The sequence below is a fragment of the Agelaius tricolor genome, unplaced genomic scaffold (assembly GCF_023055355.1).
Source record: "Agelaius tricolor isolate 1412-34295 unplaced genomic scaffold, bAgeTri1.0.p SCAF_3, whole genome shotgun sequence".
Classification (NCBI taxonomy): Eukaryota; Metazoa; Chordata; class Aves; order Passeriformes; family Icteridae; genus Agelaius; species Agelaius tricolor.
Window position 1 is genome coordinate 23,483,555 of NW_027269263.1, and position 27,511 is coordinate 23,511,065.

At 39.3% G+C, this 27,511-nt stretch overlaps 1 protein-coding gene across 10 annotated transcripts in view; it reads right to left on the bottom strand.

Annotated features, from left to right (window-relative positions):
- Nucleotides 1–27,511, bottom strand: part of ANO4 (anoctamin 4) — a 187,407-nt gene that overhangs the window by 151,610 nt on the left and 8,286 nt on the right. The gene's annotated exons all lie outside the window — the stretch shown is intronic.

Here is a 27,511-nt window from a genome sequence, read left to right on the forward strand (position 1 = left end):
GTCTCCCCTCAAGACTGGATTTGTCTGAGGGGACTTGAGCACTGTCTCAGCAGAATTATGGAATGACATCCTGAGATGAACAGCATCTCATGAGAAAGGACAGGGAAAAGCAAAGTAGTATATCAGTTTACCTGCCCTAGGGCATATGCTGGTATCATACGGTGCAAATTGAGGAACAGAGCAGAGGGGGGCTTCATCAGCCTGGGAAAAGACAGAGAGGGTCTGTTCACTTTCAGTGGCAGGAGGCATGTAACACAGCAGGTGACTCCTTCACATTCTTAGACCTGGCCAATGCAAATGCATTTTGATCCTTTGGCTAGAAATATCATGTGTAAACAGAACATTTTTCTAATATCCAAACTAAACCTCCCTGGACATAACTTCAGGCCATTCCCTTGTGTCCTGTTGCTGGTGACCACAGAAAAGAGATCAGTGCCTGCCCCTCCTCTTCCCCTCACAAGAAGTTGTAACTGCAATGAGGTTTTCCCTCAGTCTCCTCCAGACTGAACAGAGCAAGTGACTTCAGCCATTCCTCACACACCTTCCTCTCAAAGCTCTTCAACATCTTTGCTGCCCTCCTTTGGATGTTCTCTAATTCAGGCCCATGGAGGGCCAATGGGAACCTCACCAATTCCATGCAACCCAGCAGAGAATCTTTAAGATGATAGACAGAATTTTACTGTCTCTCAGAAAGATGAAGTAGAAGTGGTAGATTATTTAGAGGAATTTGAAGCCTAGCATTTGAAGCCTGGGTTTATCTATGAAGCATTAGCAACCTCTGGCCTCAACAAAAGAGTAAACATTTTCAAAATAAAACCACATCCATCTAGCAAAGACAAAAATGAAAATAGAAACCTGTAGCAACCTGCATACCACTTGAAGGGTTGAAGGTTGAAGACTGATCAGTCTACATGTATCTCAGTGGATAGCACTGCAGCTATGCATCCAACACCTCTGCAAACAGCTAATTCAGGGGCACACTGCTACATGACTCACAAACAAGGGGGATTTTCTTCTCCTTGCTGGGAAAGATGAGAACATTACTTCTACATGTACAGTACAATTTTGAAGTTATTAAAAGAAAAGTGAGCTTAAATTTTCTCCTGCTGTGTTCGACTTCTGTATTTAGTCATTCTTGGTTTTCTCTAGTTCTCATTTTTCCTCCCTAGGTATTTAGTAAAAGAAAAATTCTCCTTTCCTGCTTTTATATTTGCTGATGAATTATCAAAGACAATAGAAAGTATGTAACCTCTAAAATTCAGTCATGTATCTACCAGTTCTGGAGCCTGCAATATGTAGTGTCAGAGAAAGTAATAAATATTTTCATATTAAATCTTAAAATTACTATAAATATTACTACACACATTGAAGCAAAGGTAAGAACAGATGTAGAACCATTTACCACAGATTCTCCTCACCAGGTTTACCTGAAATCACAAAAAATCACTGCAAGGCAACTCAAACTCAGGAAACAGCACAAGAAGAAGCAACAGCGAAGGTGTTGATTTGTCTGTCTTACACATCTCCCTGTGGAAGTCACCCACCTTCAAAGCTGAGAGGGGCAGACCCTCTCCCCAGAAACAGAGGGAAAATGCAAAGAAAAAGAAGGAAAGGTCCCTGCCAATTATTATGTATGTTTAGTAAGAGACTTGTTTGGGAGCCTATTAATCATTTTTCACTCCTGAAGAGTCATTTTTCCCCAGCAGAGTCACACCATAAGCAATGTCACATTGTCACAGACGATGCAGCACCGCTGACATGCTGTAATTTTCTCTGAATGCAGACATTTATGGTTTCATGCTAACATACCTCATGCTGATGGTGTAATAATCTTGATCTGCAGTTTATACAAGGAAAAAAGAAAGTAGGAAATCACTGACAAGTGACCCCAATAGCAAGTATCCCCGTTTGCCAGAGAGGCTCTGCTCTTGTTGTTAATGCATGTCCTGTTAGCCAGCTCAATTGCAAATGACTTGTTTAAAATGTGAAGGTGGCAGTGCCATCCTGGAGGTCTCACTGCCCATTACCCAGAAGAAATATGCCATCAATGCAGCAAAGACCTTGCAAGGAGCTGCTGACAGGGAGGGGCAGCCCTGATTCAGGCTGATGCCACCAGTGTTGTGACCTTGAGCTGAGACAACAGAGGGCCAAACCAGCCCCAAAATAGGGAGAGCTGGGGTCTGTTGCTCTGCCCAGGGGATGAAGGGGTGGAGCACAACCTTATTTCTGGGAAGACATCTCAACCTGAAATGGTGCTGCTTCATGTCCCCATGTCTTTCCTATCCAGGGCTTGGGCAGAACCACAGAAAATAAAACTGGCTGTTCCCTCCTGCAGTGCTCAGTGACTGCCCAAGGTACCCCAGTCAGGAGCCAGCCCTGTCCTCCTGGCACTCTGCTGTGCTCAATTCTAACTCATGCTGCATCATCTCTGGGGCTGCTTTGGCTTCCTGGGCAGCTCTGCCTCTTGGGAGCCTGATACCCTTTTGTCACTCAAAGATTTTCCTTCTTTCAAAAAAAGTCTTGCATTTCACTTGTTCTCTGTCTCATTTCAGATCCCTTAAAATGTACATTCCTCCATTTCCTCTATCTTTGATCTTTTAATTAATCTGGTTGCCTTTGTTCAAGTGCAGTACAATGTCTTTGCAGCACTATTTCTTGTGATATATATTGCCTTGGTTATTTAATTCTCTAAAGCCTTCTGGAGACAGCTTATTTACAGGACATCATATAATTATAGGAAGGTTTTTAGATTGTGCTGGAAATGAAGCTGTCATTGGGAAAGTAGCTCTGAAATATGCTGTGGATTTAACTCACTGTTTCAAGTATTACATTCAGATACAAACAACACCTAAATGCCAAAACATGAATATAAATTTCATATATAAAAACAATTTACTCCCAAAAAGCACAAAAACATCCTCATATAACTGCCCTCAGTAAAAATATCAATTAATTACATTATAAAATCAGAATTTGGAAAAAAAACCATTTCTAGCAGGAGGTAAACTTTGTGTTATTCACAAATATTTCAGTATGCTGCGTATTATTTAGATATATTATTTAATGAAAGCAGATGCTTGCTTCTCCTTTAACAGCTGGGAAATAGCCCTTCTGGGACAAGTATAACACAGGACAAATCTGTTCTGAAGCCTTTGTGGCCCACTCCTCTCCTGATATGCAGGTAAATCCTTAGGCTCGAAATCCATACACAACATATTTCTACCTCAGGCTGCCTGGCTTCCAGAGAAACCTCACCTTTCTTTAAATGAAAAAAATAAAGAAACATGCTAAATACCCCCCCCCCCCTTCAACCCAGCCAACAAACAAAGAACTCACCCCAAAACCAAACCAACAATAAAAAACAAACCTAGAGAATAAAAATCATCTATTAAAAGTCTCTGTCCTACCCATGGGAAATTAATCAGAAAACGAAACCAAAGCAGAACAAGGATTTTTTTATGCCTCTCTCCTTCTGTGTATATACTCTTACACACCTTTGAAAAAAACCCATATATATATTTTTATATATATATATATATATATATATATATATATATGTATGTAACAAGTCATTGGTCATCATAAGTATTACTACAGTAGCAGTCATACTTGCCATCTCTACAAAATATAGTCACAACGATATTCTACACCTAACAACATTAACATTCCTGATTAGGGAACACTATGGCAAGAAGGAAGATCTGCTAGGCTACAGCAAAATGTAGATCACTGCACAATTACCTCAGGGTAATCTGTTTCAAAAACGTTGCAAAAATAATGACAAGGAAGGTAGAGCAACACTTCCAAACAAAACTACAGAACATCCCAGAGCTGAGGGTTACCCATTAGGTTGTTAACTTGCATGACCCTTAGCAAAGTAGACCATTTCTAGTGACATGGGTTCATTCAACATAGAGCTTTTGAGCAACACAGAGCTTTTGACTGCAAGAAAAGTCATTTCAAGGCTGAAAAATATGCAGTGTGTAAGTAAGCTTGCATAAGCTGATAAAAATATAAAGACCAAGAGAAATCAGGGAGGGAAGTGGGGTTAAGAGACATGTGCAGGATGGGTCTCTTGCCAAAACTGAGAGCCTTCCTACAAATGTAGAACTTGAAATGATAAAAAGTCGCTCATTTTGTACTAAGAAATCTGACAAAAAAGACCATTTTTACATTATATCCTTTCTTGAACATATATTTTTCTCTAGCACTATTGTATTTCCTGCAAATAGAGTAAAAATTACTGTTCCCAAATCTTTTGCAACAAAGTTCAAATTTCCTTGTGAAAAATTCTGTTACCTGTGGGCTATGAAACACAATGAACTAATGGAGCCTTCTTCACTCATAAGTTGCCTCACAGAGGAAGATTCATTTTAATTTGAGTGGAGTGATTTCTGACTACATAATTACAACCTGGGATGCTTCTAGAATGATTTTGCTATACAGTTCTTAAAAATGTCAGTGCATTGCTTATCCAATTCTACACATGTTATAAAACTTTTCTTCAGATTCACAATAGCAAGGCAAAGTTAATAGAAGATACTGAGCCTATACAAAAGCTGAAGACAGATAAAAGATGCCAAGTGAACCAACCCTTTTGTTGTCAACACAGATCTGAATTAAAATGTCGGCAGAAGTTCCTTGCAAGGAGTTTTATGTCATTTACCACCTTATACCCTTAGAATCCATCCCTTTTCTTGATTAAAGCACATAAGCTTTGCTAATAATTTTACTTAAACCTGTTTGGTGTTACTGAGTTGTCACCAGCTTTTATTGGATGAAGATTTTTTTGAAACTACCAGTGAAAATGTGACCACTCTATACTAGGCAAGCACCTTTGAAACACTGAGTGGTATTTGCCCAAAAGACAGCAGATTGTTGTACAGTGCTGTAGTGACAGCATGTGAGTGACTGCAGGTGCAGCCAAACTCTCACAGAGATGTTCCACTGCAACCTTTCAGGAAGACACAGTTTCTGATCTCACAGCTGTTCTCAGATGTAGCAAGGGATATTTAAAAAGTAAGACATAAGAAAGATCAAACTCATTGTATAAAATGAGGTTACACAGTAACTGGGGCTCTTTTAAAGTACTACCTGGACACACGCACCCTAAAGAAGCCTCACACCTTGCAAACTTGAAACATTAGCAGGAGTTAGAGCACTAATCCTACCAGACACAAAGCGTCACAAGGACCACAGACATGAAAGTACACCTAGCTCAGAGTCTGACAGCTTACCTGGATCCAAAAAGTCAGAGTCTAGTCTGACGTAAAGCTGCTCTGAAGCACCATAAAAGATACTCTGAGACCTTGTTTGTTTAACCAGAGCAAGAGGCTATAATGACCTTAAAATGGTGCCCAAATTCTGGTGCTGTAATTGTGCCCCAACAGCACCAGATGGGTGATGTGTAGCTATGATATTTTCTCAAAAATCCTTTCCTTAAGATTTTTTTCTCCTGAGAAGCCGAGAGGCCTCAGGAACAAAATGTAAACAATGGTTATCTGCTGCTGTGGAATGCAACAGGTGGATCTGTGATTGGTCTCATAGAGTTGCTTCTAATTAATGGCCAGTCACAGTCAGCTGGCTCCGACTCTCTGTCCAAGACACAAACTTTTGTTATCATTCCATTCCTTTTCTATTCTTAGCTAGCCTTCTGATGAAATCCTTTCTTCTTTCAGTATGGTTTTAATATAATATATAATAAAATAATAAATCAAGCCTTCTGAAACATGGAGTCAACATTCTCATCTCTTCCCTCATTCCTCGGACCCCTGTGAACACCGTCACGAGTGATGCTTGTGTTGAGCTGTCTTGCTGTGGAGTTAAGCAGGTGACTTTTCAGGGAAATACAAACCCTGCTTTGCCAGGGCTAGGGCCAGAACAACACAGGGAACAGGGAGTAAAGGAGCTTGCAAGATCACCCAGGCTCTCCTCTACCTTCTCTATTGAGAGACCTAGCTCATGCAGCTACTTTAACCCACCCTGGAAATCTTCCAGGAGAGATGGCACAGGCTGTCTGTTCCCAGGCAGTCTCCTCTAACATCTCACTCTCCTCATGATTAGAAAGTTTTCCTTCATGTCTGAAGCTCCTTTACTGCAGGTTAAGGTCTCTTCTCCTTGATCTACTTGCTGTGGACAGAGAGATCAGACTTCTCCTTTCCTGTCTGCCACCACCTCTGGTGTAACCTTACAGAAGGGACAAACACGCTCGCTCTCAGTCTCCACTCTGCCAGACCGAGCACCAGCAGCTCTTTGGCTGAACTCCTGCACACCTTGTTTTTCAGCTGCACTCTCCCAAAATTTCTTCCATCAGCTTTTCCACCTCCTCCTAGAAAGGGACTGCCTTAAACTAGGCAAAATACTACAGCTGAGATCTTCTGTGTGCCAGCAACAGAAGGAGGATTTCTCCAGGTATCTTCCTCACAGCTATCCTCCTCCTACACCCCACTATGTTGCCTGTTTGCAGCAGTACAACATTATTGGCTCACACTCAGTTTTTGTATCACTGTAACTCCCCCACCCCCAGATCTTTTTCCAGAAAGCAGCCACTTCTTGTTCCCCATCCTCCACACTTGCAGTTGGTTTTTTTGTGCCTAAATGTGGTCATCCCAGCCAAATAGCATCCAACCTTTTTCCAGACCATTTTTGTAGTTTATCATGGCTATCTGAGTTTGACTCCTGCCCTTCAACATTCCTGCAGCATATCTAACTGGTCTGTGTAATGTGTAAATGTACTTAGAATTGAATAGATATAAAAGATGTAATGGAATATCATATTACATATGCCATAGATTGTCATGTTCTATGAGTAACTGCATAGCACCAAACTCCAGGTGACCTCTGTAAAAAGTTCTGTGCTGCACATTATTTCAGGGCAACTGGCTTGACATCTAATCTGTGCCTGTTCTTTTTCAGAACATTCTAGTACAATATTGCACCTTGTAAGAGTTTCATGAGCATCAGGCTTCAGTAGTTTGCAAATGAGTGTCATGAAAGACCCTTTGAAAACCGCTACTGAGCCAAGAAATATGTCAATTATTATTTCTCCCATATCCAGTAAACGTGATGTTCTCTCACATGAGAAAATCAGATGGCTTCCATGAAATTTCTTCTTTACATAATCTAAAGACTGCTGCTCCTCTCCTTGTTACCTTCTAAATATGAACCAACTTGCTTACTTGCTCAGTAACTTTTCCTGCTTTTTATTTTCAGGGATTAATCCCAAACTAACTGGTTAACAAATTTTTCTTCCTTCACAAAGGTGCAATTTATTCCCCTCCCCCCCTCTTTTTTTTTTTCTTTTACAGTATAACAGTCCTGTACTCTATCAATAATTCTTTAACATATTAGCATCAAATTAGCTCCTCTGCCTGAACAGTAGAACAGGCAAGCTGCCTTGGCAGTACTGTGCTTTCCCTCTCATTACACTAAATAGCTCTTTTTAAGCCAGCCTCTCCTCTTTCTCTCGTATCTGCTTTGAAAGTGTCTTTCTCTTAGTAGTTAAAATCTACTCACTTTCTACTAGGACTCCACACTTGGAAACCACTTGTTTTGAAACATCTAAAAGGCATTTTAGCCTGGCTTTGAAGCACTTTGCTCAGAGGGGTCTTTACTTAATTTACATACAAGTCTGGCCCATAGCCCTTACCTTGGAAGTGCCAGAATACTGAGACTCTGTAATTTTAGAGAGGTGTTTCTTTTGAATATTGAATTGCCCTCCAATGTAACCTTACCTTGTGAGCATCAGAATTTGGGAAGTGGGGGAGGGAAGAGTTTAAAAATTATCTTTGTTCTGTTAGAGAAACCAGCAACATTTTGCTGCTGAAGTGAATGGGGACAGGCTGAAGGGCCTCACTTCTGTTGAAACAAGATCTCAAGAAACTGTAATCTCCTCAATTAGTTTCTATTTCTTTCATGAGGCTCTAACTGCTGAATTGGACTTAAATTTGCAAATAATTTAAATCAACATAAAACTACATATGCTGTCATTTAGTTTTGGGCAAGTAAATTCTGAAATGTTTGCTTTTTGCCTCTTTTTCCTCTCTCAAAGCACTATTTTATATTTTTTCCTTTGCCTATGAATTAATTCTGATTTTTAAGGTTTTCTGTTTCAGCGAAATGTGGATAGCTTTCCATCAAAGCAGCAAAGACATACCAATCTGTCAAAAAGCATTTGTTACAAACCAAAAATTTGCTAGAAAGAAAAGATTCTCAAAAACAATTCAACAGAATTTATATTAAGATCTTGTGAACATTAGCAAAACAGCATTTCTATAATGGTATAAAAAATAACTAAATACTTGAGCAGATGCTTCAGAGAGGCAAAAATATCTGGCAGAAAAAAACGGAGGGATTTTTTTATGTAATCTGCCCTCTTCCTTCACCCTCACTTTGCTGCTGCCACTCACATATCAAATAACAAAAAGCCCAACTGCTCACAGATGCACAGATGAATTTTGCCCAGAGAAACAGCTGTTCAGTGCCATCTCTGATACTTACTCATCTGCAGCTTTTCAAGGCACCAGGCTAGCACTGTTCTGTTGCTCCTAACAGAAGAGATAGGAGCTGAAAGAGGCACGATTTGGGTTTTTTTACATAAAGAATATGGGGCTTAAGTAACTGTATGAGAGTGAGGAAGGTAAGCATGGAAACATCAAGGTTATCAGTAGAGAACAAAAAGCACTAATCCCTGGTTTGACCTGAATTTTCCTAATGTTGGATTAGCTTAGATATTTTGCATTAATCTTTTCCACCAGACATTTTCATTCTGTGATCTAAGGGTGCCTGGTTTTGCACAGCTTCTATCCTCATTACCTTATATTAACTTAAAATTTTACACATCTATTGCCAAAGAGATAATGGTCTTCTCTATGTATCTATTTTACTTCTCACTAAATTGGATTCTGCTTGCCTTCTGAAATGTTATATGTAACCTTCTATTTATCTACAGCCAAGCTGCCTGAGGGAATAAATTCTTGTTCCTCCCAGGAAGATATATGTGCTCCCTGCAGTACATGGCCCATTTAATGAAAAAAAATTACTACTATAATTGCAAGTTTTCAGGACTTTGTCAAAACCCTATAAATGTTTTCTTTGGCCATTTACAATGAATAATTTAATAATTTCTAAGTATTTCAAATTATTTCCTTGGAACAGCTTGTCGAAGAACAAATTATTTTGTGTCAATTCATAAAAAATAATACAGAAAATGTTCTTTTGGGAGATGTTGACTTGGCTGATACTCAGCCCTGTTGTCAAAAATCTTCATGAATGGATTGCAGGATATATTATGAACATTGTATGCCTTATATTGATCACAGATAACTCCTTGGTGTGGGAGTTTGGGGGAGCCAAACTGAAGATGAACAGGACAAAAAGAATGAATGAGAGTAGATGAATCATTTGCCAGACAAGAAAGAAATAACAGAGATACAGTCTAACAGCAGTATTATTATCTTTGTGATAGGCTAAGAATATAGCATTTAATTATTCACATTTCTTTAAAAAAAAAAACCAACTAAAGATGTCAATTAAGAGGATATATACTGTAATGGAAATTGGAGTTTCTGAGAGATGGTGCTATTTTTCAGCAGTCACACTTGCACAAAGAAATCAGAGAAATAAAATAAAATATTTGCAAAAGTGCCTGAATTTTCAATACAAGTGAATTTTCAATACAAGTGAATTTTCAATACAAGTGAATTTTCAATACAAGTTTTAGAAATCAGAGGAAAAATGGAAGGACCAGCTGGTAGAGGGTGTAAGAGAAACATCAACAGTGCCAAGCTTTCCTTGGCTTCTCTCCCCTATAACCTGTGGCCTTTCTCTGCAAGCACTGCTCTCCCCTGCCAAATGGTGTTACTCACCAAAGCAAGTTGTAAATTTTAGAAGGGAAAAACCAAAAAGGCAATGTCAGGAAGCCCTTACTGCAAAAAAATGTGGAGGAAGCAGCAAGGTAAGTCCCTACTGCTGTAGTTAGGGGAGCAGAGGGACAACATAGTGATGAAACACCTTTCTTTCCACTGTGTTTCAGCACATTTCAAGGATCAGCATTTGTTTTGCTATTGAGTAGACGTGAGAGGGAGCTCCACTGAATTGTGGTGCCACTGCTTTAAGTTCCAAAGAGACAAATACATTAATGCTCTAAACAAATATTTAAATTTATTTCAGTTTCCAGCTGATTCAGGTTGCTACTGGTTTTCCTCAATCCTGCCACAAATACATGATCTGCTCAGAGTATACAGTAGGGTCACCTGGCATTCAAAAATACTGTGCTGAAAAGAATATAAGCAGTATCAAAATCTAATAATCTCTTAGGCATTAAGAAAATCCTCTCTTTTCCAGTAGTTGCTGCAAAGTTACTCATAATATCATTTTAAGCACCTCTATGATTGCTATCGAGATGTCTTTCCAGCTGTGGAAACTTCTGCACTGAGCATTATATTCAATATTAACAGTAGCACAAATATTCTTAATGTTTATTTGTAGCTTGCCTGCAATTTTTACTGCAACCTTTCTCTTTTTATCCAAATTTCCTATTATTTTGGGGGTTTCTTCTGAGTCCAACATCCAGATAACGTAGATTGCTATAAGACCATAGAGTTGAGAAGGCATTTTGGAGCAGTACAGGATAACCAACACATAGGGGAAGGTTGAAACCCAATCTACAACCCACAGTTCTGTCAACAGGAGCAGCAGCTGATGCACTGTCCTTCTCTTGGGGGACACCTGGGAACAGCCCTGTTTCTGCCTTTACTGGTGTGACTGTCAACTACCTGAGTCACAGTCCTTGCTGACAGCTGCAAAGCCACGACCTGAAAGTAATTTGTTGTTAATATATATGAGATAGGACTTTCAGAAACAGCACTAATGGCATTTGCTACAAAGGGCTAAGGAAATTCCATCTGCTGTGCTGTCCCAACTACTGCTGATTTTGTCTCCAGTTCCTGGAGATCTGCTTTGGGCATCAAGTCAGCTCACTCAAATATGGGTGAGCAAGGACAAAGGACATTAAGAATATTTGGTAAAAAAAGCAGCAGGCATTTTCCAACTAGCCTAGGTCTGCAGCAACTTTCAGCAGGAACAGCCAAACAGAAAACACATTTGTATTTTTTGTTTTTCTGCTTCTTAATTTACAGCTTGGTTTGGTGAGTAAACCCGGCACATTCAAAGCTCATTTCTATAAGCAAACAGATACAAAACTGGGAGAAGCAGTTGACTCTCTCAAGAGCAGGGAGGCCCTGCTGAGAGACCTCAACAAGTTAGAGAGCTGGGCATCACCAACTGTATGAGGTCCAACAAGGGGAAGTGCTGGATTCTGCAACTGGGATGGAACAGACAGACTGGATGTACAGACAGACTGGGGAGCAAGGCACTGGAAAGCAGTGCCAAGGAAATGGACCTGAGGCTCCTGGTTGATGGCAAGCTGAACATGAGCCAGCAGTGCCCTGGCAGCCAGGAGGGTCAACTCTGTCCTGGGGGGCATCAGGGACAGCATCACCAGCTGGGCAAGGGAGGGGATTGTCCCCTCTGCTGTGCACTGGGGCAGACTCACCTCTAGTGCTGTGTGCAGTCTGGGTACCACAACAAAAAAGATACTAAGAGAACATCCAAATGAGGAGAACAAAGATGGTGAAGAACCTTGAGGGGAAGATATATAAGGAATGCTGAGGTTACTTGCTCTGTTCAGCCTGGAGGAGACTGAGGGCAGACTTTGCAGATTCCTCAAGAGGGGAAGAGCAAGGTCAGACACTCTCCTCCATGGTAACCAGTGACAGGACTCAAAGGAATGACCCAAAGTTGTGTCAGGGAGGTTTAGGTTGGGTGTTAGAAAAAGGTTCTTCACCCAGAGGATGTCTGAGCACTGGAACAGGCTCCCCAGGAAAGTGGTCACAGCACCAGCCTGGCAGAGCTCAAGAAGGGTTTGGACAATATTTTCAGGCACACAGTATGACATCCTGACCTAGGGATGGTCCTGTGCAGGGCCAGGAGTTGGCCTCAATGATCCTTGTGGGTCCCTTCCAACTTAGCATATTCTGTGAACATGGATCTGCTACACCAATCCCTGAAACTGACACCAAAGTTGCAAAGCAAATGAAAAAATACTTCCAGAAGGATTCCTTGTCTGTGAGAGGAATTGATGCTGCTCTCCCAATACATGCTGCAGACTAGACAGGTAGGTATTAACCTCACCTTGCTATTTGCATTGAAGACAATGGTCCATTTCCCCTAAGAGCCCATGACCCTCTAGCCTTGCAGACTTTCCATATACATTCATAAGTCAAACATTTCTTTCTTAGAAACTGACTCTCAGCTTAAAACCTGAAAGTCTGATAAGGCCCTGGGTAACCTGTTCCAGCATAGTAACTCCTCACAGGAGTGTTGCCTTCATACATAGAACAGGACGGACCAATGCCCACAGCAAAAGAGGCGCCATAACAAAAAGCAGAAACCCAGAATTCCCATTCACAGTGCCAGGCAGCAAGGGTTCTGTATGTTATCTCCCATCACGTTCATCTTTTCAATAGGCTTGGTCTTCCAAACTCATAGACACCTCAGTAATCTTGGCTAACAAAAAAGCAGAGAAAATAGTCACATGTAGAGGAAATTGCAAGCTGAAGGCCATTATTTAGCAGAGTACACGGCTGGTAACAAAATCAGTCATTTTTACATTCATGAGGAAGGCCCTTGAGCAGCAGGCCTGCTGATATTAATTTTTTTGTTTAATTTTCATGGACTCAGTTTATTTCTTTGAATTGCTTAGCTTTTGAGATAATTAAATAATAAAATTGTTCTGTTTGCAAAATTGCAGCATGTTGCTTTCACACAATGCAAAGAACCAGATGGGTATTTGGTTGCTAAAGTCAGTAGTTGTTTTTTGTCTTGCTTTTGCTTAAGAAACTGTTAATATTTAGGGCACAGTTTTTTCAACCTAAATTTGCATGAATAGGTCTTTTCAGACTACAAACTAGATTTTTGATACCCTCATTACAGAGTTAATCTCTCTTTTGGAGGAGTCTGTGGACAACTCTTAGTGCTTGTCTCTCTTGGAAATCAGATAATTTACTTAATTTCCAAAGATACAGACCAGAGAGCATTGTTTTTCTAAAATGCCATCTTAATCAAACAACAAAAAAAGACACCTCTGCTGTTTTCAAAGGCATTTACCAAAGTAAACATTTATCCACTTGTTCTTTGACCTACAGCTTTTTTACAGTGCTAACACACCAGTGCATTGAGAGAAAAACCCTGCAGTGTGATTCTGGTCCTTTTGCTGGAAGTACAAATGAAAATGAATATTTTCAAATCAGTATCTGGCATTTTTTTGACCGGAGTCATAAAAAAGTCTTACTCCTGAGAAAAGAAAAGATGGGAGTACTTACTGACAACATAATACATGTGTAATGTGAACATAAGAATATACAAATAGGTGAGATACCTTGTGAGATTTCTAATAACCTATGGTAATCACATTTTTAAAAAGACATCAAAGAATTACTTCAACCTCATGGAATGATGCCATAGAAAGACATACCGCTTTTGTTCCTAATATTAATCAATCTTAGAGAGGTATTTGACTCAGTGCCCACAGGAACTGAATATCTTAGAGTCTTTAATGGGTTTAGCCTTATAAAGAAAACATAAAGAAAACAGAAAAGTTCCTTGCTTACTTACACTGCTAAATGCACACAACCTCAGTGATCCCCCTTTGGTCACCCTAGAAGAATATGGGCAATCCAGAAACATCTACTGTGAAGACCTGTCCACGCAACTTTGTTAAATGCATCACTTTCAACCTATAGACATAGCAAAGTGAAAATAAATATATTCAGAAAAGTAGAAAAATTCAACGTTGCCATGCTAATAGCTCGTCTACCACAAGAGTCAGTCACAGACCCACCAACAAAATTAAAGCAGCTCTTGACTCAGTTTTAGCGTTATCAAAATGCTAATAAACAAGTACACTTGGTCTCACTAGAAATATTTAGTTAATTCTCTTAATTTACTAAGTTTATTGGTGGTTCTGTTTTCAAATAATCCATGGGTACATGTGTGTTTGTATGTCTGTGCGTACAAAACTCCGTTTGAATTTTTGATCGTTGTCTTTCAAAAGCTGTCCTGTATTTCACATTTTTCTTCAACTGGAACCAGTATATTTCCTGAGAAGTCAGGTGGTTCCCTTGAGAACACACTGCATGTCAGGGATGGTGTCAGGACTTGCAGCCATCACTTGAAACTCTGCAGAGAAATTCTCTGCCCATAAACATTTTAGCTGCGTTCCTTCTGCTTCTTCTGACCTTATAGTTACTTCTGGATTCAGATGTGGTTTGAAGGATCAATTTCAGTGACAAAATTGCTACATTATGCTAATGAGTTTGGAATACAAAGCTTGTTTTTTGACAGCTCCTTCACTGTCATCACTGAACATTTAAATGAAATGTGATTAGACCCACAAACAATAAGAAATGTTGGGTGACACTCCTGAAAGAGAATCACCATAAATGGCACAAAATCAAGAGTCCAAATGCAAAGTAAAAGACTGCCAGCAAATTCAATAGGATCACTGCTTCCCAAGTTTTGCTTGTGCATGTAACTGTGTGGGTTCCCACTAGACATTAAGGTTGGGAAACAGATTAAAATCTGGATTTGTTTGCTTTGGGTACCCCTGGTATCTATCTATCTTTTAGAATCATTTTCTTATGATCCTAAAAGGATGTATACCCATGTGCATGTATACTCAGCAAGAAAAGCAGTGTCCAATGTCTCAGTCTTACAGGTGTACATAAAGCCAAGTAGAAACTCAATATTTTCTGAGAAGCTCACAGTACATTGCCAACAGGACTCTTGTTACATCAATAGTGGATGTAATCCAGGTTCAACCTGTCTTCTTTTTTTGTTATTTTAATGAAATTCTAATTTCACAAGGCATACTCCAGTTGAGAAAGTAAAGAAATCCTCAATTTTCTTTTCTGGGCTCCAGTTCAGAAAACAGGAATATAGAGAGGATCCCAATTTTGTTATCTCTCTTTTGGCATTGTCCCTCCATTTGATGATGCATCAGCAATTAGCATTTTGGAAAAAAAGGAGAAAAGAGAAGGAAAAGACATCTTTTGAATTGCTCGATGTTTTCATTATGCTCTGCAGTCTAGTAGCTCTTCAGAAGTAGTAAATTAGCCTGCAGCACTGATTTTTCCCAAGACACCTCTAATACTTTGAATTTGCATCCTTATCATGTATATTATGTATGCCTGTGCGTCACTGTGCCTGAATTAGACTACAAGTTCCTTGTCACAGAATACCTTATTCTGTTCACAGCACTACATTCAATTTTGGTGCTCAAGAAATAAAGTTAACATAACAAACATAATGGCAAGCAAAATCTACCAAAATATTCCTAATGCAAGAGTGACTACGGGTCCAAGAGCTATTAGACAAAAATTAATAGACGGCACAGCCTAAAGGTTCACAGCTGAAGACTTCTAAAAAAACCTCCACAGACTTTGGATGCTCATTTCTTTCCACAAACAAACATTGTGGGAGCTCTTCTACCAAGGGAGAGCAGCTCATTCTAAAATAACTTCCTGCATAGAAGTTCCTGCTAATTAACCACTGTCTCCCCATTTCCCTGGCTCTCTGCAAGGCTGGTAGAGGGGAGGGGTCACATCCCACCTCGTGGCTGATTTTCAGAGGGAAAGGAATATTCCTTTTGTCTCTCACTTGGGAGCCTCTAGGTTTCTATTCTCAGTGCAAGATAGCAGGAAGGAAATATCCCAGGGCTAAGACACCAGGTAAAAAAGAGTCCTTCAAGTTTATGCAAATGCAGGACAGTTCATACGAGTTCTGTTATTTATTTCCACTTCCTCGGTCTTGATTCCTGCCCTTCTGACATTAAGAACTGCTGGCTTGAAGCCACTGGATCAATAACAGGGTTTTTGGCTCATTTTAGATCCATTACATGGACAATATTCTGAGAAACAAGCACCATCAACGCCAACAGCACAAAATTATTCCTACATGTCCTGAATCAATGTGTTAGCAATTTTGCAAGTTCTGACAATGAATACCACATGAGATAATAGACCTTGTCTTTCAGAGAGATAAACTATTCATCTCAAAGAGTAAAAAAGGCCTAATTTTCTCAAGTATCACCATAGTATCACCATAATATGATGCTAATCTTACAATCTATTATATAACCATAATTTATTCTGAAGAAGCTTCACTCTTCTTTATAGGATTAAGAGCAGTCCATTGCCAACCACATTGATGTAAATGAAGAAATAGTCTGATTTAGCAGTTTCTGCTCCACTTTGTAGCATTCACAGATTTGCTTAATCTACAGTACCGTCTTGATAATCTCAAATTTTCCATCAGGACCTTGGTTTTTGTAGGTAAAGAGATGTTCTGTAACTACACTGCTGTGTATTAAATTACCATTACCCTAAGCAGTGCCTGGGATTACTGAAAATGTTCAGAATTAGAGGAAGGAAATGGTATTTTCTGTCTAATGAGTAGTTTTATTCTATTTGCACTGGACAGCCCTCCTCATATGGTAGGTTTCCCAGTGTGCTGACTTCTTTTTTTCATTAAGTGTTCTCCTGCATTAATATCTTACAAGCTCTGCCTTCCTGGCACAGCTGTGGCTGTCCTGTCTATGGCAGAGCTCGATGCAGCCTTCTCATTCAGCAAAATTATTTTTTTTTAATTTATGCCTATGTAAAATTTTTATGCATGCTGCAATAATTATGGAGCGAGCACAAGCTGTATTACATGGAAGTGATTCCTTGCACCTCACCAAACACAGAGGAGTCAGGAATTTAAATAGCTGGGAGGATGCATTCTCATTTCCCAGCAATGTTTCCTGCTCCTGTGGTTTGTCTGCTGGGAGCTGAGCAGAGCACAGGGACAGGAGAAGGTGCCACATCAGCTGTGAGGTGACACAGCAGTTGTTTCAATGACAGCAATCCTTTCAAAATGGAGATCAGAGCTTAATCAGCAAATAGCTAGTGACCTGGAAAGGCAGGTAATTTAGTGCTTGGCTGCAAGATGAACACTTAATTGAAGCCTTTATCAAGTGCTTGCAGAATTTACTCCCAGAGTTTACTCGCAGGCTCAAATGCCCTGTGAAGCAAAAGGGATTGTTGTTATCTTACACTATCCAGTGTAACATGCAAGTTGACTTGCATTTCTGAAGAGTCATACAATCCAGATGGAAATAGATGGGGCTTCCTCACACTCTTCTGCTTCCTCCTGCTGTCAGAATTTCCAGTGATATCAAACTTGTCACAGACTAAGCACTGCAACATAAGCACCAAAGCTTGGCTTGAGCAAAGTTCAAGTTCTTGAGACATGCCAATATCCATGCAGCTCATCAGTTCCTGGTTTAGACATGGCTGCAGCAGAAAAAAAAACATCAGTCTATCTCTCTTCTACCATTAGGAGGGTGACCTCCAGCCTTGGGTAGGTTTTAAGGCATAATCAAGCAGCAAAAAAAACCAAATAAATTCAGCAACCAGTGAAAATGTGCTGATAAAGTACCTACTCTCTTAGGCCTACTCACTCCTGTGGACTGGCTTAGAAAACTGGTCTTTGCACTGTGGATGCTTTCATAGGTACTGCCGCAATGCCTCCAACTATCTTTGCCTTAGGATAACACATTAAAACCTCCAAATCAGAAAAAGCAGGAGGATAAAAATCTTGTACCATTTTTCCTGGAGCTTCAACGTGGGCTTTTTTTTTTTTTTTTGCCACAACTAAATGTGGGAGGGAAAAGATTTAAAGCATAACTGAGTAAATGTCTCCTTACTTTACTGCCCATAACTCCCTTTCCTTGATGCCTTGTCCATGTTTGACACAAGAGGAATCATTTCCCAGGGAAGATGCTTTGTTTGGAAATTTTGTCAGTGTTTCTTTGCTGATCAGCGAGAAAGGCTTCAGAAAGACAAATACAAAGATCACCAACTGTTATCCAAAACTGAAACATATGTTTATCACGTGTGCTATACTCAACTAGAAGCTGAAGATGTGCTCCTTTGTTTGCTCACCCTTATAAGTATATAAAGAGAAATCAGCTAGCAGCTAACTGTGCCACGTTCTAAGCGATTTTATTTTTGCGTGTGTGTGCATGCACTGATAAGAGTCCTGAATTTAATTTTTTAATTGACTTTGGGAATGAATAAGAAATGTTTTGGATTATCCCCTAGGGTAGCAGCACTCCCCTGTGAAATAAAGCCCTGTCATTGGTGGTGTTGACCAGAAATGCGAAATGCCAACTAACAGAAATGCCAGGCTTTGCAGTGGTCTTGACCAAACTAATCATAAATCCGCAGTGTCGGTTCTTTCACCTCTACATCATCTGAAAAGTACAAATAGGACATAACTTGGCACTGGCTGCCAAATGGACATCAGCAGTGATGGAGGGGAACACTGAGCAGGCAGGAAAGCAGTCACTGCTGTGCCCTGCAGAGTGGGCAGAGGTAGTGGGTTAAAGCAGAAGGCAGAAACCCTTGCTTGCCCTTTGCTGGTGCTGACCAAGCAGAGGCATCTGCTAAGTCAGGTATCAAGATGGTAGTACAAGAATTGGGAACTGCTGCTCAGACTATTTTTACCCTTCTTCCAAGAGAAGAGCAGCATTTGAGAAAATCCAGACTAATACTTTAAATACTTCTCCTTATAAAGACAGAAATCCATTTACAATTTAGTAATAGGCTACAGCTGTAAAGACTTGTTTTGTGCATGACCCTGGATGTGTTCTCCAGAATACAACAATATGATGAAGACAGAGCCTGAAATATCTTCCTCAGCAAGAGTAGTGTAGAAATGGAGGTCTTAGCAACAATATGGACAGAAACACCACATGACTGAGTGAACTTGTAAGAACAACTCAGATATTAAGTTGAAAGTCAAAACAAAACCACACTTTCTGGAGGTTCATTAATTTTAAGACATCATTAAAATCTTGTGGCCTTTCCTTATGATTCTCTCAAATGTGAATTATTGTAGCGATGGATGAGACACTACACTCACAGCTCTTCTGGAACTTCTGCTGTTCTTGCAAAATACACAGTCAATTTAGTTTACTGCACTGGATTAGAGATAAACCTGCTGATCTTAAGAAGCGACCTTCAATTTCTTTTTATCAGAAGCTCAGGAAGTCTTGGATGTCATTGGTTTGACAGCATGGCAGAACATTTCTCTAACTCACTTGCAAACCTAAGTAAAAATGCACTAAAAGTGAGGTAATAAACTCCAGTTTAACTCAAGGATTGTGCTCGGCACAGCATCCAGTGCTGAATCTGCACACTACATATTGCTGCATCACCAGTGACCTTCTTCTGACTCTCATTCCCATAGCCCACTGCAGATGCTAAATTCTGATCAGGTACAGCTATTACAGATAAACATGCCTGTTGGCAGATAATTAAATTATGCAAACTTGTGCTATTTCCCGCGCAATTTAGAACCAAGTTATTCTCAATGGAAATTTACAACTTCCAATTTAGACATTTATCCTCTATTTTCAGACTTTGGCTGATCCATCCTTCAAACCTCTCCCACAAGACAAACTTTATTTTACATACAAGAAGATAAGGCATGAAGGACTGTCTCTGCTCCAGTCATCAGTATAGCATCATTAGTGGTGAATGTGTTCTCCTTGTGATTCCACACAAGAAGAACAAGAAAAGCTGCATCTCTCCCACCTGTGCTGCTCATTCCTATATGGATGTGGTGCAGCTATAACAGTGTTTGTCACTGAGCCTAATCAGCAAAGCTGTAGTAAGGCCCAAGTGATTTGACCAAAACTCAAATAGCAAAATACTGGCAGAACCAGACAGAAGGTTCCCATCTTCCAGATATGCTATGCTGAGATCAGCCCCCTACCTCATTTTCTGTATCTCTCCAGAAAAAAAAATTAAAATAAATGAGTCATTAAATAATTAAGGAGAACTTCAGTGATTCACTAAAATTTCAAGTACTGATCTCATTGTAATGGGAAATTGATCTAAAGAAATTTACCACCAATGCATTTTCATGAAAAGGTAGCCCAAAGAAGTTCATACTTATAATTTACTCATCTTCCTGCATCTACTAATATATTAGGATAGTTTTGTCATCATCCTGCTACTGACACAGCTTTGTTCTGTTTAGTATGACTGTGGTATTAGTGAAGAAGTTTTGTTCAAGTTGATGATGAACCAATGGCAATGTAGACTGTCTGTGTGTTCATTGTCTCTGGGAAACAGCACTCAGATTGTCTCCACACATCACAAGTTAGCCAAAGTGGGCAGATATCCCAAGCCAGTGCTTTTCTCCCCTAGTCTGCAGCCTGTGCAGTGTCCCTGCAGCTCCTCTGGATCTGGGTTTCAAGAGCAGGGTAAGGAGTCTGACTGCTTTGCACCACAGCTTTTAAGAAGCAGACACACACTGCAAAATCCATTGAAACCGATTCAACTAGTAGAAATTTCTTGCTACACTTAGGGGTGGATTTCTGAACAAGAGACAATTTACTGTACCTATAATTAGATCTCCCTGGCAAGACTCCTTGATTGTTCCATATATCACATCCTAGTGGATATAGGATTTCCCTCTAAAATCCTATACACACATACATGTCCCATGTGAAACTGCATTATGCAGCTCAAAAGTTCTTTCATCACTACTTATACTCCTTGCCTAAATCTCAATATTTTGTTTTCTCTTTCTTTGAAAAGTTTCAAACCAGGATCATATACATGGCGATTTTGTTTTAAAATTATTGTTTTAAATTATTTCCTAAAGTCAGAAAGAAGTCTGAAAAAAGCAGCTTCTATCAGAAGTGCTATGTGAAAAGGTAGAGAACTTCAATTCAATCTAGATTTTCAAGAACACTCCCTTAAAAATTGCTAAGATCCTACATCTTGAAGCTAGCATTCATATTTTATGTTTCTTATACCATCATGTTATTATTGTGAAAAGGTCAGCATGGGAGTTGCAGTATTTTCTAAAACTCTATATTTGTCTTCTACTTTTCTCCTTATTTTAGTTCATTCACTGCATAAGGGAGATATAAAAATGTGTAGGTCCAGTCCAGATACTTTAAGATTTTTATGGGAAGAATTTAGTCTTTATTTACTAGCTTTATTACAATTATTTAGTGCCAGGTTTTCCCCTATGTATTTATTTTAACATCAGTATAAAATAAACTAAGAGAGGCAATCCAAACCTTGTTTAGGACAACGTTGAAAAAATGACTATGTAGCAAAAAACTTTAAAAAGAGCTTAGCTTCCTTATGATAGTACTTAAATTATTTTCAAATTAATTCTGTGCAAACTGAACCTGCAAGGTTTGTGCAGGTTTACAGAGGATTTGCACTGAGCCTGCCTGGTTTGAACGGTGCCTTTGCCCATGCTAAGGTAGCTTCCCTTGTGGGCTGTCAGCAAACATTGAGACTGTCCCAGCTAAGCATGGTCAGCATCAGTAGGTCTAGAGATGGAAATCTTTCTTCTCAGTTTCATGCTGTGGTAGAATAATCTCTTTTTTTCCCCCCTTCCAATTTCCTCAAAAAAGTTCCTCAGAGACCCCGCTGTTACAAGCTCACAGACACAACCACGGCAAGAAACACTCTCCACTTCAATCCTGAATTAAGCATTGTCCCATTGTTCATCTCTGGAAACTGCAAAATGAATGACTATGGGCTAAATCAGATCATCTCTGAACATAAATTGTCACACCTGAGGTTTCTGCAGTGGAAGCACATTGACTTAAGCCCACTGAAATCGTGTCCCTTCTGGTTGGGAACATGCTCAAGGCCAGGATTGCATGAAAACTTTTAAGGTTAGTTTTCTTCAGCAATCTGGAAGCATGCAGGTTTCAGTGCAGAGAAAACAGAATAATTTTTCTTTTCCCCATCAAAAATTGTAGCAAAGGGTGTATTCCACAGCACAGAGGACAGCATCAATAAAGTTAGCAGCGTGTGAACAAAATTGTCAGGGTCTTTATCTCCAATGACCAGAACACACATCCAGCAATTCTCTTAGCTAGAACAAAGGCACTTTTTCTGTCTGCAAGTGAATGCCTACAATAAAAAATGAATTGTCAAATTAAGCTGTTGATTAATTCAGGGCTATTTCTATCCAATAATCCTGAAATAATGCTATTAAAGCAGAAAAGTATTCTTTTCTTTTCTTAGTTGATCATTCAACAGACTTTAAGCAAGAAATTGTTAATTTCTAGCAATTTAGCCTTGAAACTCAATGTACAATTTAGAGCCATAAAATCCATGGGTCTTCTGTGATTATAACATGAAGATTTAGACCATTTATTTGACTAATTACCTATTTTTTTTTCTGCTGACTTGAGTATGGTTCTGAAAGAGAAAAATGTACATCAAGAAAAAGCTTTAAAGCAGTGAACAATGCAATTTTCATCAAAATATATCCTATCCTCATTCATATATTCCACAATTTTTCTGTACAAATTCTATATCTAAAATATACTTCTTATCCTATTTCATCATTCTTTATGTTCAATTCCCTTTTAAAATAAAACACATTTTTTCCTAGAGGAAGAGAAAGGGAAAAAAACCACCCCTCTCACCTTATTATTTATTTTTCAACTCTGAGGAATATAAAAATCGATTCAAACAAAAAATGACACAGCACTGATTTTCATAGCCTTGTACATTGTTCCTACATCGGGTAACTGCTTGTTCAGACTCTTCTTGTATGGACCAGGTGTCCTGCCTCTGGACTCCAGAGTGTCCAGGAGGCTGGATGATCTATGAAGTGAGACTAAATCATCACCATGAATAACTGCTAATTAACATCACTAAGTGACCTTTCTGCTGCAGGCAAGAGACATTTCAAAAACACAGTTCTGTTTGTTTCCCAGGTACCTCAGTTGAACGCCCACAGAAAGATCCAGATTCAAGTTTTCTACATCTGTGCTGCTCACAAACTGCCAACTGTGCTGAGAAAAATCTTGACCCTGCTGCTCCCCATCGTTCTCACTTCCACTTGTTACTGCCATTCATTTCTGCTGCATTAGCAGCTTCATTCCTCTTCAAGCACCAGAAATTAGAATTAGTCAAAAAATTGCATAGAAATGAGGAGAGATTTTGTGTCTCAGCGCCACAAAGAATTTCTACTCAAGACAACCATTCATTGTGCAAACCAGACACAGAGTTGCTCAATCCTTGTCCCCACTGTACCAGCTGCTGTGTTGACCTCTCGGTATTTTATGGGACTTTCTGTAAGGAATGTTGTTTCTCTGTCAGGACTTTGACATTACCCAAAACAGACCTAAAGAATGTTAGGAGCTTAGAAATCTGTACAAGGCACAAAAATTATTAGGTTTCCAACAGGGTCCAAGTTCCCACAATCTCAGGTGGGACTATATGTAAAAACATTTAAATGATGCATTCAAGTTACACTTCTAAGTGGTAAACAATGATTGGAGGAACACATCTAGTCATCACATGCTTTTAAAAAAACCAAAAATCTCTTGTCTCAAATGCTTACTGTCTTTGTATGAAAGAGACAAATTGAGTAAAAGAATGAGACTAGGGGGTATTTAATGTGCCAAGCAGGAATGAGACAAAGCTCATTTGCTCTCACTCACTCCCTGTTACTGTTAATTGTATGGATCATTTACTAAAACTTTCAAAATAATATGCTGTGCTTTATAAAAACTGATACCCATCCATTAAGGAAGATGTGACTACAATCAAAAATATTGCACCAAGCTAGGTTTGAATTTTAAATTTTTTTTGGTTGTTAATTTATTCTAAAACCAACCAGACAGGTATCATTGTATGCTGTAAATTTCAACTACTGGGGTGTTGAAAACTCACTACAAATTAGCAGCTGCTTCTGCCTCAGCCAGGCAATACTTTTGCAAGAATGGAAAAGACAAGCATGCATTTTTACTTGCAATTGATTTCCCAACAAACTGCAGCACTGGATTCTCTCTCACTTTTTCAAAGATTTTCAATTACATCAATTCCTACTGACACACAGAAGATCTGCAATGTGTCTTGCATGACTCAATTTTTTGAAAGCACCTGTCTCTGAATTATTTTATCACACTTGCAGTATGAGCTTGCTCAGCAAAATGGCAGCACTAGACCCAGAGGATTAACATTGCACCAAAGTGCTCAGCATCTAGCCGTTAACAGGGTATAATATTAGTGGTGTGTCAGGATTTTCATATGAAGAGTAAGGAAAAATTTCTCCAGTCTTTCAAAAAGCATGAAATTCAACACAAAGGTGACCCTTGGCTTAGCTATTGAAGGTTGCAAGCCTGGCTTGCCCTAAATCAACTAATAAATGCCTGCTTATGCTGAAAGGAAATGGTCTGTGTGGGAAAACGAGCATTTTATGTATTTCCTTTTGAGGAAATCAATAAGTCTCTAATTTCCTTGACACAGAATTAGATGCTAAGCGCCTTAAAACTGCTATATAGAGTAAATGAACCTGCTATCTTGCTCTGCATACTTCTATTTATGCAAATGGCTCCTCTCCACCTCCTGAGCATTAGTATTTTTAGCTGACAATTGTTAGTGTGATTACATGTAAAAACATTTAAATGATGCATTCAAGTTACATTTCTAAGTGATAAACAATGACTGGAGGAACATCCTTACTGCTCTGACCCTAGTTCTGCAATTCTCTGGTATTGGCTTCAGAGTATATTCAGCCCACTATATTCCCCTTGATATATCTCAATCCCTAAAGTAATTAAAGAAATTATTGTAAAGCCTGAAAAATTGTCTCATGCAGCTCCTTCAGTTGCAGCCAGAGTAAGGTATATACTAGACCCCAGCAGGGAGACAGGTTCAAGCCCTTTCCTGGGATTATGCATTAAATAGAATTCTTGTTCTTGCCCTGGGACAGCACAATGCAGGTGACAAACCACCACAAAGCCACAGGCACTGTAGGATGCCATGCTGTGACATCTTCCTGCCAACAACACTCCAGCAGCATTTAGTAGGCAATTGCTGATTCAAAATCTGCATTCCCATAACCTTGGCTGACTGGCCAGATGATGGCAAAGCCTCTGAAACAGAACAGTGCCCAGGCTATTTTCAAGGGAACGTGAGCAAAGTATTAATTGCTTTACTCACAACACAAAGCAGGAGAGAAGATTTTTTTAAAATTTTTTTTTGGACTTGATCAGTTGCAATTTTACTACTTGTGTAAAGTCCTTTGCTAAAACTATGTTAATGAGAAGGAATGAAAACACTTCCACAATTTAACTGGATTTACTTATAACACTGAAACTGTAAAGACAGAATTTGTGCTCACATAATAGTTAATCAACATCAATTTTTCATTTTAAAAAGCAGCTTTAAAGTATTAACCACATCAATGAATATGCTATAAAATCACTAACCATGCATATACAAACACAGATGCCTCAAGATTTAAAATGCCATTTCTGAATTGGGAAATCTGCTCAGGCAAATTTAAAAGCAACTTTGTTGGAAATTCAGAGGGAGAAAATTATGTTTAGGATGGACATTATGAAGAAGTTCTTCACAGAAAGAGTAAGGCAGAAAGAGTTGGGCATTGGAATGAGCTGCCCACATAAGTAGTGGAGTCACCATTGCTGGTGGGAGGTGTTTAAAAAAAGACTGGATATGGCACTCAGCCCCATGATCTGATTGACAAGGTGGTGGTAGGTCACAGGTTGGACTTGATGATCTCCAAGGTCTTTTCCAACCTAATTGATTCTGTGAATACCCATCCATCCATCCATCCATCCATCCATCCATCCATCCATCCATCCATCTACCTACCTACCTATCTATCTCTGAGAGATGGTTATCGCTGTAAAAAAATAAGATTACCTAAAGTTTTAGGCTGCCTAATTATTTTTTTTCTGTCAGCAATTGATGTGGTGTATTTTTCCACCTCTTACAGCTCAAGGGCATCACTGTAATGGTAGAAGAGTAGAGACCTTCTCTCCCAGGATCCCACAGCTAGCAGTCACATCACATCATGAAGGAGGACAAATGTCAAGATAAAAAGGTCTGTGGCAGTAGAGGACACAGTTCCATTAAAATGCCATCAACAGGGAGTTTTGTAGCAAAAGATGTTCTTGCCTCTTCTGACAGTTCTACCAGCCCTGGAATGCCAACCATGGCTACCAAGCTGACCCCTGACCATACTCAAGACAAGGAAGACAAAAATTGAAGCTCTCTAATACCTTACATATACAGCCAACATTTTTCCCAATATCAGAGGATGAAAATACTGGATTTTATAAAGTTGTTTAAAATATTTAGGTGTTGACATATAATACAACTATATCAGAAGGCTGTTGAGTTTGCAGTGTCAAGTGCCTAAGAAGTGCCAGGATTCAGGCTGCATCTGTGAAATAGACTCAGCACTTCTGTGCTTATGCAACATGATATGAGTTTTAATTTCAGACCACACAGAAATTTTTATCCTCAGTGTGCACTTAGGATGGACACTTCTGTGATAAGCATCAGCTCCACCTGGCCTCTGCCCAGTCTCTGTGCACAGGAAAAGCCATACAGAAACACACATTAAATCTGCCTGAAGACAAAGGTTGGTCTCAGGATCAAAGAATTTGGGTTTTAATTTGAGGTACTCAACTGCATACTCTCCTCTGCTTTCTGTGCTGGTAAGAAAGTGACTTCAGAGGGGGTATGTCACTGTCCAAGCACCCAGCAGACAACACCAAAGTTATGGTGCTCATAGCTACAGTCAGTGTCCACTGAAGTCTTATTTTCATTATATAAAACGCTATAATGTGATAGAGACATGAAAAAAATCATGCCCTTGACATTTTACATTCAGAACCCTAACCTAATGAGAATTTCTCTCTTTCACATCAAAAACCTCAGCTCCTTATTAATGAAGTAATAAGAACAGATGACACCAAGAATGGAAATAACATCTTCTTACATCATAGTTTCTATGAGGATAATTGTTTGCCATCTGGACATTAGCAGAAGTTGTGGTGATTGCAATAAAAACACAAATATCAGTAAATTTTTGTTTGGAGCCTGGTTTGGATCATAGAACAAAATATCTCACAAATAAAATAAAAAGAAACCAAGATAATTCAAGGAAAACATTGCATGTCAACATATGACTAAAATCTCCAGGCTATCGCATAAATACAGGCAACCAATATTCTGGTATTTAACAATTCTTAAATGCTCAAAGCTGCTTCCTCCCATGGTATTCAGTAAAATAAAACTAGCAGTGCTAGCATCCAAGAGTGCAATGAAGTACTCACAAAGCCATACCCGAAGTTTAAAATTGATTGACAGGCTTACAGACGTTTCTAAAAGTGCAGTTCAAAAAATGTAAGTGTTGACAGCATGGCCTCAGAACACGTTTTCCCCTGGACTCCATTCAGCAAACACAACATATGCTTGACAACAGTGAAAGAGAAACACAACAATTGCAAGTTACTTAGCCTGGGGTGCACTGCAATCAGAGCACATCAAAAACTAACCAGGCATCATGGTATGCCCTGGAAACAAACAACTGGAAT